Source organism: Heterodontus francisci, chromosome 7 (genome assembly GCF_036365525.1).
Source record: "Heterodontus francisci isolate sHetFra1 chromosome 7, sHetFra1.hap1, whole genome shotgun sequence".
NCBI classification, from domain to species: domain Eukaryota; kingdom Metazoa; phylum Chordata; class Chondrichthyes; order Heterodontiformes; family Heterodontidae; genus Heterodontus; species Heterodontus francisci.
The window spans coordinates 33,172,768-33,185,717 of NC_090377.1; the positions used below are offsets into that span (position 1 = coordinate 33,172,768).

At 42.2% G+C, this 12,950-nt stretch overlaps 1 long non-coding RNA gene across 2 annotated transcripts in view; it reads right to left on the reverse strand.

Annotated features, from left to right (window-relative positions):
- Window positions 1–10,426, reverse strand: part of LOC137371917 (uncharacterized) — a 118,305-nt gene extending 107,879 nt beyond the window's left edge. The window contains exons 1-3 of one of the 2 annotated variants that reach the window (XR_010975309.1): window positions 10,376–10,426; window positions 9,441–9,592; window positions 1,114–1,269 (exon numbers count right to left, since the gene is read on the reverse strand). This is a non-coding gene — a long non-coding RNA (uncharacterized lncRNA). Of the gene's footprint in view, window positions 1–1,113; window positions 1,270–9,440; window positions 9,593–10,138; window positions 10,221–10,375 lie in introns of those variants that run through there. The other variant, XR_010975308.1, reaches the window with a different exon arrangement.
- Between the last annotated feature and the right edge of the window lie 2,524 nt (window positions 10,427–12,950).

Sequence of the window (12,950 nt, forward strand, 5' to 3'; positions counted from 1 at the left end):
CAGACAGGATGGTCAAAAGTGAAAGGCCTGCAGCAGCACCTTCAACAGGAAGGATATTAATGTAAGGAATTAAAATATAAAACACTTTGAAGCATTTGGCAGCAGCTGTGCAGAGCCTACAGCAGCAAAGGCATTAAACTTGAGAGCCTTTTAAGGTTCAAAACCCACAAGCGTCTGCCATAAAAGTATCTTTCAAACCTCCATCCAGCTTTGCTCGATTGAAGCTGTGGATCCATTTAGCTTTCACCTGAAATGGCTGCTTCCTGACTGGTACCACCCATGGATGATGGATGGGAGCAAGAACTGGTTGTATTCTGGCAGCCTGAGAAAGAAAAAATGGCAACAGGGATCTTCACTGAATCATCAGCCCAAGCTGCATAAGAAGCATGATCCTCCTACCTGTTTCTGACTGGATCCCCAGTCACCACTACGAAGGTCCATTCACTTGACAATCGAGACGCACCTCAACTCAACAGTAAGTCTCAGCGATTCCATCATTTGTGTACTTTTGGTCCCAACTACCAGCCAGTTTTTAAGTGAAAGTGTGTTGGAAGCAACACAAAAATCATCCAGCATATTCCTAATTTCAGCTTTGCATGAGAGGTCAAATCAGTGGGAAGTCACTGTAGGTTGATCTTGTGAATTTACTTCCTCACAAGCAGTATTACAGAGCTGAGGAGCAGGTCAGTGCTTGACTTGCAGCTAATGAATGCTGTTTGTTGCAGAGTTAGGAAAGGGATGGAAAAATAATTCTTAAAGCAGCATGTTTTCAATTTTGGGGAAAACTCCTACGAAGAATGAATCTGCATTTGAAATGAAAATTCCAGCTCCTACCAGGGTCTTTACCCTCTTACATTGCCAACTGAGAGGACCTGATGTCTCCTTCATGCCTCAGTTTTACACAAAGACCTTTTTGAAAAACTGCTGTATAAACTGAGTGCGAAATTCACAGACGAATGATTCGCGTGGTGTGTTCTGCTCTCATAGCTGATATTCAGGCACAAGAATGGAAACACATGATAGCAGGGTATATACAACATTATTTGCATGCACATCAAAAAGCGCAGGACTAGGTTTTCCATCCAGTCGTAGCGCCCTGCAGGTTTCACTGACCTCCATTGGGTGCACCACTTTTAGCTCTGTTCTGTAATTTCCTGATGGTAGAAGCCTTGGCACTAATGGTTGGTGTGTGAGAGAATGAATGATGGCATATGTCATGAGGTGCTCAGAAAGCCAGATGAGCTTGACTTGTTTCTTCTTAAGGTGCTTCTAAAGAACAAAAAGAGAAAAACAGGTTAGATTGGGATTCTGAGGAGCAGAGTTTACCATGTTGCCTTTAGCCATAGGAGTGATATCAGGGTTACTTGATGCAGTTTGCTGACAGACAATGCAGGGTACAGAGGGAAAAGAAGCAACATGTCATTCCAAACCTGTAGCTAGCACTTATGATCCCATCTCTCCATCTTTGACCCCCTCTTGCATCCCCATAGTGTCTTCCCTCTCCAGAATATGGAATGCTTTCTGTTTGTATGAGTTAAGGATGAAGGTTTTGGGGAGAGGCCACAAATCACAGCTGTTATGTGCTATGGGCTGTCTTGTTGTTAAAAACATTCAATGATTTGGGTAACCATGATCTTTGGTAAAACCTAAGTGCCTGTATGCAACACCTCGTAATCGATTTGGTAGCTGTTACACACATCTAGGGGAATTAGTTAGCTCACTTGGCTAGACGGCTAGCACCTGATGCAGAAAGACGCGAAAAGCACGGGTTTAATTCCTCTACCAGCTGTAGTAGTTCATGGTGGCAAACCCCCCTTGCCTTGCCTCACACTTGCAGAGTGGTAACCCTCATGCTATACATTACCAACTGTCTCTCTCCACTGGGGAGAGATGCCTATGGTCCTTTGGGACTATGGCTACAACAACAACATGCATCTAGCAACTAGACTCTGTATCAGGCTTTCAACAGGGTGAATATGTGAAGAAAATCTAACAGATGAAGTCTGGGGCTGTAAAAGGGTATTAATAATAAGCAATTTGTGTACTTTAACAAAATATGAGGGGAGATCATTGTAAGTGGCAGACATACTTATCTCAATGCATTCCAGTGTAAGTGGTTCCTCTGACCTTATTGAACTTCTTCTGGAATTGTCTGGCTTTGTTTGAGGTTTGTACCTTGCATTGATTGACTTGGCTATCTCCTTCCAGTTTCCCAATTCTTATTGGGGATCTTTGATTTCCTCCTCTGCCTGATTTTCCCAAATGCACTTGCACTACTGACTATGAAAAAATGGGTACATTTAGCCCTCCTGAAGACTGTAAGCAGATTCTTTGAGGAAACTTTGATCTTCTGATCCCAAGTTAATTTAGCCCTTTCATGCTTAAATCTTGCACTACATGCTTGCTCTAAACCCAAACCATGGGTTGGATTTTAAGGAGCCCTCAAAGTCAGGATTCATGGCGGGGGGGCCTCAAGATGGCCCTGGACGAAGCCCGCCACGGACCCCAATGCCGTCAGGGCCCAGCCCAATCCTCCCAGTGGTGGGGCACTGTGGCGGCCAACCCAACGCTCGGCTACGGGTGCACAATCACCATATGCAAATAAAGTAAATCAATAGATTTACATGTACTTACCATTAATCCTGATAGTGGGGAAAGTCTTCGCTCGAGTTGCTTTAAACAGGCTCCAGAAGCTGGCCGAGTGTGTCTACCCTGAGGCACAGTGTGGCTTTCGAGCAGAGAGATCCACCATTGACATGCTGTTCTCCCTTTGCCAGCTACAGGAGAAATGCCATGAACAACAGATGCCCCTCTACATTGCTTTCATTGATCTCACCAAAGCCTTTGACCTCGTCAGCAGACGTGGTCCCTACAGACTACTAGAAAAGATCGGATGTCCACCAAGCTACTAAGTATCATCACCTCATTCCATGACAATATGAAAGGCACAATTCAGCATAGTGGTGCCTCATCAGACCCCTTTCCTATCCTGAGTGGCGTGAAACAGGGCTGTGTTCTCGCACCTACACTGTTTGGGATCTTCTTCTCCCTGCTGCTCTCACAAGTCTTCAGAAGAAGGAATTTTCCTCCACACAAGATCAGATGGCAGGTTGTTCAAACTTGCCCGTCTAAGAGCAAAGACCAAAGTACGGAAAGTCCTCATCAGGGAACTCCTCTTTGCTGACAATGCTGCATTAACATCTCACACTGGAGAGTGTCTGCAGAGACTCATCGACTGGATTGCGGCTGCCTGCAACGAATTTGGCCTAACCATCAGCCTCAAGAAAACAAACATCATGGGACAGGACGTCAGAAATGCTCCATCCATCAATATCGGTGACCACGCTCTGGAAGTGGTTCAAGAGTTCACCTACCTAGGCTCAACTATCACCAGTAACCTGTCTCTCAATGCAGAAAGCAACAAGTGCATGGGAAAGGCTTCCACTGCTATGTCCAGACTGGCCAAGAGAGTGTGGGAAAATGGTGCACTGACACAGAACACAAAAGTCTGAGTGTATCAAGCCTGTGTCCTCAGTACCTTGCTCTACGGCAGCGAGGCCTGGACAACGTATGTCAGCCAAGAGCGACGGCTCAATACATTCCATCTTCGCTGCCTCCGGAGAATCCTTGGCATCAGGTGGCAGGACCGTATCTCCAACACAGATGTCCTCGAGGCGGCCAACATCCCCAGCATATACACCCTACTGAGCCAGCGACGCTTGAGATGGCTTGGCCATGTGAGCCGCATGGAAGATGGCAGGATCCCCAAGGACACATTGTACAGCGAGCTCATCACTGGTATCAGACCCACCAACCGTCCATGTCTCCGCTTTAAAAACGTGACATGAAGTCCTGTGACATTGATCACAAGTCATGGGAGTCAGTTGCCAGTGATCGCCAGAGCTGGCGGACAGCCATTAAGGCAGGGCTAAAGTGTGGCAAGTTGAAGAGACTTAGCAGTTGGCAGGAAAAAAGACAGAAGTGCAAGGGGAGAGCAAACCAGTTTTATCTGCAGCACCTGTGGAAGAGTCTGTCACTCTGGAATTGGCCTTTATAGCCACTCCAGGCGCTGCTTCACAAACCACTGACCACCTCCAGGCGCTTACCCATTGTCTCTCGAGACAAGGAGGCCAAAGAAAGAAAAGAGAGTGAGACCATTAATCCTGATATCCCACTGTGATCTTCAGTCCAGTGGCCTGCACTCCCACACCTTCGGATCCACGTCTGGGGAAATGAGGTGCAACACTGGTGGGGAGGGAGGAGGAGGTCAGTTTATCAGTGCAGGTGAGTGGGGGGGTTATGGGGTCAAATTAACATCATGGGTGTAGGGGATGGTGGGAAGGGTTGTAGTTTAAAGTTTGTACAGTATTTTTTGGGGGGGAAGGTCAAATGGTAAAGGTAAGTGTTTTGGATGGGAAGGACAAATAATTAAGGCGGCACAGTGGCGCAGTGGTTAGCACCGCAGCCTCACAGCTCCAGCGACCCGGGTTTAATTCTGGGTACTGCCTGTGTGGAGTTTGCAAGTTCTCCCTGTGTCTGCGTGGGTTTCCTCCGGGTGCTCCGGTTTCCTCCCACATGCCAAAGACTTGCAGGTTGATAGGTAAATTGGCCATTCTAAATTGCCCCTAGTATAGGTAGGTGGTAGGGAAATATGGGGACAGGTGGGGATGTGGTAGGAATATGGAATTAGTGTAGGATTAGTATAAATGGGTGGTTGATGGTCGGCACAGACTCGGTGGGCCGAAGGGCCTGTTTCAGTGCTGTATCTCTAAACTAAAAACTAATTGTTATGGGGGGGTGAAAGAGGGGCAAAAGAAATGTATTTATTAAATTTCATTCAATTTCTCTTTCAATATTTAAATTAGTCAGAAGGGTTGACAGCCCTTTAAAAATGGCGTCAGCGCCTGCAGACAGGCAGCTGACGCCATTGCCGGGGACGGACATGTGATTGGGGGGGTGGGGCGGCCTGCCCCGGCTATTTAAATGAGCCCAGCGCTGAAATTGGAGGCGGGCACATAAAATCTAGTCCTATAAGTTTCCAATGAGAGGTTTTGTTTAAACCTGGCGCTCTTCCTGACTATTCAAATTAGACTGATGTGGGAAACTACGCCAGGAACAGCCCACCTTATATCATCGTATGTCATACTTCTGTTCAGAATTACACCCAAGCTGAAAATCTAGTCCAATGGATAGAAAATCTAGGACATATAATTTTGCTACTGCCCCTCCACTTAATGTCAGCACCTAAATGTGACACTCTCCAAATCAGGTTTCTTCACCTGCTATGAAACTGAAATGGCCCTTATCCTTGTGTTCAAATCCCTCAAAGCCTCACCCCTCCCTCTTTCTTTACCCTACTCCAGCCCAACCAGCCTCCGCGATCTCTGCATTCCTCCATTTCTGGCCTCTTGGGTATCTTTAATTTTCATCGCTCCACCATTGGCAGCTGTGCCTTGAGCTGCCTGGGCTCCAAGTTCTGGAATTTCCCCCCTAAACCTCTCCACCAAGTATCTCTCATTCTTGAAGACACTCCTTAAAACCTACGTTTTTGATCAAGCTATTGGTCACCTGTACTGATATTTCTATGTGGCTCCTTGTCAAATTTTGTTTGATAATGCTTCTGTGAAATGCCTTGGGACATTTTTACTATGTTAAAGGTGCCATATAAATGTGAGCTGTTGTTGTTGTAATATGGTGGCTCTGATTAACAAGTTTAGGTTGACACATAGGAGTCTTGCTATAAAAATGACCTGAAGACTCACCTTGTAATTTCTATTCTATGCATATTGCAGCACCTAGTCTACCTCTCAGTAAAGCATTGCATGATACCAGAGTGTTCAGTAGTGCCACAAAATGAAAACATTTTTCATAAATGATGTGCGAAAATTCTGCTAACAAAGCAGTGCCACATCCACACAGGCCACGTGTCATTCTCTGACCGTAACCCACACTGTCCCACCCATAGTCAGCAAGTCATTTCCTGTAATATCAAAAGAAGATTTGCTTCAAGTTATTATTCTTTGAAAAGGAGGAAGGTGACAAAATGCTTCCTCCTTGTCATCTTGCATCTTGCTGATAACTGTGACACTTAAAGGCATTACAATGACAGAGTATTAATCTTTCTTTAGTTAGGAATTTTTAACCTTCTGGACGAATTCCATTTCTCAACAGTGCAAAGTTCAGTTATTGGACTGCCTCCTAACTGCCCCAACTGTCCAGAAGGTTTATTAAGCTTAAATACAAACAAATCTGGAACTGAAAGAAAGCACTTCCATTTATATAGTGTCTTTCACAACCTCAAGATGTCTCAACGCAGTTTAAGCCAATTAAGTATGTTTTGAAGTGTAGTCATTATTGTAATGTTAGAAACATGGCAGCCAATTTGTGTTCGGGAAGGTCCCACAACCGACAATGTGATAATGACCAGATAATCTGATTTTTAGTGACGTTATTTGAGGGATAAATATTGAATAGAACACTCTACTGCTTTTCTTCAAAAATAGTGTCATGGGATCTTTTATATCCACCGAAGAAAGTAGACTGGGCCTTGGCTTAAAGTTTCATCCAAAGGACAATACTGCACTGAAATGTCAGCCCAAATTATGCACTTAAGTACACAAAGTGGGACTTGAACCCACAACCTTCTGATATAAAGGCAAAGGTGCTACAATTAAGCTACAATTGACTGGTTGTAGTGTTGTACTGAGGATGGGAAAAACTAGCCCACATACCAAGAATTTACACTTTACAAATGATTTCTTCTGCACCTCTCTTAGCATGCCTAATGTAAGCATACATTGATTGCATTTTGATTGGCAATAAACTAGTTGGGATTATATTATTTCCATTTGCTTTTTTTAGCGACAAAGTAGATGTCTGTCACAAAATCCTATTAAATGCTTTTCTTTCTCCATCTCTGCCATTATAATGAATAAAGTATTCTAGAATAGTGAAGAAGTGATATCCTGAATGAACTGTTCTAGGTTTACTGGATGTGATGTTTTTCATCATTGCAGCAACGCTTCGTTGCTAAGATCAGCAACTTCAACAAAGTTTATGAAATCCTGTGCGAAGTTCATATTTGAAAAGGGAAGGTTGTATTATGTTGCCTAGGAAATATTAATACTTTTGAAACTCTGCCAAGCTGGATCTGGAAAGGGCTGCTAACTTAATTGCTTTGTTCTTGAGGCCATTATAATTGTCTTCAATTTGTACTTTAAAAATAAAATGGGAAAAAAGCAATGTTACTTTTCTTTCTTCAATACTTTTAATGAATCGCTCAGGATATTCTGAAAAGTAAGAAACTCTTCACAACTGGATTTTTCAAAGCATTTCCTTGTCTGGTAAGTTGTTCTTGGGTGGCAGTTTCTCAGGTTAGTCGATGAGGAAATGTTAGTTGTATATGAATTGTGTTTAATTGGATGCAGGTGCTGGGCATTGACCAGGGATTCACCTGAACTCTGAGGAACAGACTGGAATGAGGGTTTAGGTTTAGGTTTAGGCGGTGCATATTTGTAATGTGTATTTCTATGAATAAATTCTTATAAAAGTGTGTAAAGATTGGCTCCTGTTTTTTATCCTTCACCACCAGGCTTTCTGGAGAATAACAGGAGAGACCAAGAGAGAGCATGATGAAGGGTAATCCATTGTTCTGAGGCATTCTATGCTCTGGGGTACAAAATGAGGGGAATGGAGTTCATGACTGAAATCTCAGCTATGACACTAGTGAGGGCTGAGCGGAGACCTGGCATTTTCCCATAAGGCAGGTCAAGATGTAGAAAGGAAAGTCATCTTGTCCGCCTCCTGCTGGCTGTTAATGCAGTTAGCAAATACATGGGTAAAGGTCACTGATTCTTTTGTTTATCGATAGTGTTGCATAGGATGATCAAGAAAGGGGAGTCAAAAATTAAAATATTCATTATAAATATAAAGCAATTGTGTCAACTATAAAATTTTAGTTTTTGTTTCGAACCAAGATTGAAAATTGTTTTTGAAAAATGTTGTGAAGGTTCTCACTGCTCTACTCTGCTGCCTGTCACAGAATGTATTTGACACTGTGGCCAACAGGGCATATGTGCAGTGGTGTTTTCAGAAGGAGGTTGTACTTCGATCTTCCACGAACTAAGCTTGCCTGAAGCTTCACTTTGGAAAAACCATTTTAAAATCTACATCAATCTGCAGCAAGGAATTGTGATTAAACAGGACTTACTGGCTTCCTGCTTTATAGTCTAAAGCTCACAATCTATTCTTCTGAGAGTCTGGCTGTTTGTAGCTATACTGTTCAAAACCTGGGAGAATTTTTATTGCAATTGACTGAACTGCAAGACATTTCAGGAATTGGAGCAAAAATCAATGCTGAAAGGTTATTTATTTATCTGGCAAATAGTAATTGATCTAGTGGCCAGGTAATATTTTAATATATTACCTTTGTAGTAAACAGCTATTTACTGTTTAAAAATAAACATTGTACTTACAATGACTGCAAGATAATGCATAGCTGGCAGTTATTTACAAGGCAATCATTTAATTCTGTGCTTCCGAGGACATCATAAACTTTGAGGGTCAAGCTTGAACAATTTGTAAATTACACCAATGTCAGTGATTGAATTTAAAACAGAAAATGCTGGAAGCACTCAGCAAGTCAGGCAGCATCTGTAGAGAAAGAAACAGCTACCTTTTCAGGTCGATGACATTTCATCAGGGAAAGCACTATAATAATGGTGCTGATCGAGGAACTGCAGTTATATGGCACCAGATGAGCTTTACAGGAGTATGCCGATGTTATGCTTTGCAGATGATTAACAAGAAACAGACTGTACATTAGATATTACGCTAATATTAGATGATATATTGCATCTTCCAAGGAAAGGTGGAAGATTTTTGTTCAAATGTAGTCCTCCCACTGTTTGTGCCTTTCAGTGGGTTGGTGGGGTATTCTTTGAGAGGATTGCTTTTAACATTGGATTAGACCACTGACCTTTCATCTCCTGATTCTGGAATTTTCTGCTTTGCAGCAATTGTAGGGGTCCTGAGTGAAATCTATTTTACATTCTCAACAAAGTTCCCATGAGATGAAAGCCCCCAGCAGAGAGGGTTGTGTTGATATTCTTATGCAGAAAGATCACAGTTATGTATGCTTGGAAATATAAACTAAATACTGTTGCAGTCAGGGTGCTCTTCTCATTGAGACTGAGGCACATTAATGTGTAGAAGAAACTTTGCCCTATATGTAAAAGCCCAATAAAGGAGCAAAGTTTGCATCACCATGAAGCCTGGCCTTCATTTTCAACAATAAATTATTCAGCCAATATGATCTGAATCAACATCGATATGTATCAAACACATATCAGGGCCATTTCTTTTCTCAGTGCCAATTCAGACTCATGTGAACACAGTGCCAATTAAAAACTGAAACCCTCCTGACCCAAAATGGTCTGTACCTTTTTCCTCCCCTAGTTTTCTGCTTGACCACTGTCACCTATTCACTTTCTCCAAAAGAGAACCAACTCAGAGTGCCACGTTCTGGGAGTATGAGTTTGTGTACAGGATTTTTCCCAAAGATCCAAGATAAGTGCTTGTTGTAGCTGTTCACCTAGACAAATGAGAAAGCTTTAGTTTACCAATGTGAATTTGATTGCAGAACCGAGATTACAGCACGAGCTCTCATCCTAAATGGGGTATAAGCTATGCTATACCTGACGTGATAGTGCTTGCTGCTGGCATTCAGTGCAAACTCTTTCACTGCAGTGTTATTCCTCATATTGATCACCAAAAAGTAAAATTGAAAACAAAAACAAAGCAATAGAGTGCTCTCTTTTTACATGTTGAGTATCATAAATGTGATCTGGAGTTTGCTGTATAGGCCTTACACAATTGATACAGTGATAAATCACAAAGTGACTTTAGGAAGGAGGTAATGCATCGTATTCAATGAATGGGAGCACAGTCTGCTAAGTTATGGCATTTCTCCTATTATCTCTTTCATTTTGCTTGATTCACACATACACATTGTGGAATGAACCAATGGGATAAATACTTCTGTTGATCCCAGTGTTGCAGAATTATTCCATACCAGTCTCTAAATACTTTTTAAAAAACTGGAGAGATTGTGCCACAAGCTTAAACTACAAAAACTCACCCTTGAGTAAAATATAACTCATTGACTTATGGAACAGCAAAAAGTAGGCATTTGCAATGTCAGTTGGACTGAAGAAATACATTCTACAGTTTGAGTCAATCTAAAAAGGCACAACAACAAAAATTGTAAGAGTATATTCTAAATTTCTGTCGACAGAAACAAGCAGAACAAAAAGTCTAAAAACAAACTTCAAATTCTAAATTGTCAGCATAAAAAAGCAGAACAAAAATGTCTTACCTAAAATAAATGTAAAAATGACTCTCCCTGAGTCAACCGTTATTGGCTGTGGTGAATGATCCAGCATGTTCTTTCAATCTGTGTTTTAATTAGTGCTTTGGGCCCTGTTCCAGCACAGTGCTGGTTGGCTCATTCACTATACACCTATTACACTTCTGAACATAGAAGCCTGATCTCACACACAGAGGTTCCAAAACATCTGAGTGGGAAATGTGGAGATTTTATATTTGTGAAGAACTGACCTTTTTCATTTTGTGAGATTAAACACTCACTGTTCTCTTTGTGTCTGCTGTGTACAGCAGTTGTATTTGTACTCCATCCTATTGAATGAAAATAGGCTGACTTCTATTTTATGTACTTCTGACACGTTTTATGATCCACTTCTTCCTTTGCCCCCTATGTCCCTGCAAAGGTTCTTATCTTTAAATCTAATTTGGAAGAGTGGGACAGTGAACCACAGTCTGATCTGTGATTTCAATTAAAGTGCAAATGTTCCTCTCTGCTCAACCAATGGGAAGCAGGTTTGAGAGAAGATTAGGTAACCTTTCATAATCCTCAAATTCTGTGAGGCAAAGCTTGGATCTAACCACTTGAGTTGAGGTACGTGACATGGGTGAATTTTTATATCAAAGATCCTCACTGTTGGTTTGGCACATTGGTGATTTGATGATGTAACCAATAAATCGACATGTGCTGGGCAGCTGCAGGGATACCATTTGGTTCAATGAACTATCTTTCCATTTGTGCCTAATAAAAGATGACAAATCTGATTCATTTTTTTAAAGTTATTTCCTTTGATACTCCTGTGAATTTCTGTCACTTCTGGTATTTGTATACCAGGAATGAAGCACTCTAAAATGTTGGCATTTTCCCAATTGACATACAGTGTGAAATTCTATTATTTTGGTTCTGTGTCAATGCACCCAGGTCATCTGACACATTTATGCACCATACATGAAAATGAGATTGAAATATACACTGATAGATACAGCTTTTAACAGGATGAAGTCAACTGCACCGCCCTCAACTTGCATTTGTATAATGCCTGAACTTAAAAAACTGCCCGAGGTGTTTTGCAGATAGGCCTTCGAAAACAAATACTGAAACAGGAAAGGAGACATGAGCAAAAACTTAGTTAAAAAGATGGATTTTGAGGAGATTTGTAAAGGTCAAAGAGAAGGAGTCAGGTGGCTGATTGCTTGTCCCCAGTAAAGATAGATTTACATTTATATAGTGCCTTTCATCTTACAACTTGCTGTCAGGTGATTTTAGAATTGAGGGTATTTTTTTTTGCTATTGATGCAGAGATAGAATTGAGTGTCAAGAAACAAGTCTATTATTTTGCTAATAATTGATTACCTCAATTATAATTGTTTTCTGTCCAGATTCAAAGTGGTACATTTGCTCAATATAAACTACTAGGCACATCATAAAATATTTATCTGTTAAAATCTGCTCTAAAACGCTGGAAAGTACACCAAATAAAGTATCAGGATGCAACATTTTCTGGGAGGACATGCCCCCTGACACTCTAGAATAATAAATCCTACATATGATGTGCAGTATAGCTAGTTTTAAAATTGCCACTTTTTTATTTGTTCATGGGATGTGGGCTTCGCTGGCTAGGCCAGCATTTATTGTCCATTGCTAATTTCCCTTGAGAAGGTGGTGGTGAGCTGCCTTCTTGAACCGCTGCAGTCCATATGGGGTAGGTGCACCCACAGTGCTGTTAGGAAGGGAGTTCCAGGGTTTTGACCCAGCGACAGTGAAGGAACGGCAATATAGTTCCAAGTCAGGATGGTATGTGGCTTGGAGTGGAACTTGCAGGTAGTGCAGCTCCCATGCATCTGCTGCCCTTGACCTTCTAGGTGGTAGAGGTCACGGGTTTGGAAGGTGCTGTCTAAGGAGCCTTGGTGAGTTGCTGCAGTGCATCTTGTAGATGGTACACACTGCTGTCACTGTGCATCAGTGGTGGAGGGAGTGAATGTTGTGGATGGGGTGCCAATCAAGCGGGCTTCTTTGTCCTGGATGGTGCCGAGCTTCTTGAGTGTTGTTGACGAGGCAAGTGGAGAGTATTCCATCACACTCCTGACTTGTGCCTTGTAGATGGTGGACAGGCTGTGGGGAGTCAGGAGGTGAGTTACTCGCCACAGGATTCCTAGCCTCTGACCTGCTCTTGTAGCCACAGTATTTATATGGCTACTCTAGTTCAGTTTCTGGTCAATGGTAACCCCCAGGCTGTTGATAATGGGGGATTCAGCGATTGTTGGAGATGGTCATTGTCTGACACTTGTGTCGCGTGTATGTTACTTGCCACGTATCAGCCCAAGCCTGGATATTGTCCAGGTCTTTGCTACAGGCCTGATAAAAATAAGTAGTGGCTAACATATTGACATAATGACACCCATTGGTCTAACCACCTCAGTAGGAAGTCCCGCTAGGACGGAGGGTCCATTATAACTCTGCCACAAGAAGTAAAGGTACGTTTCAGTGAAAATGAAAACCAGATTATACTGCAGTGTAATTGTATAAAACATCTTGGGGTAATTTTAAACCCCCCAGGATGGGCAGGAGA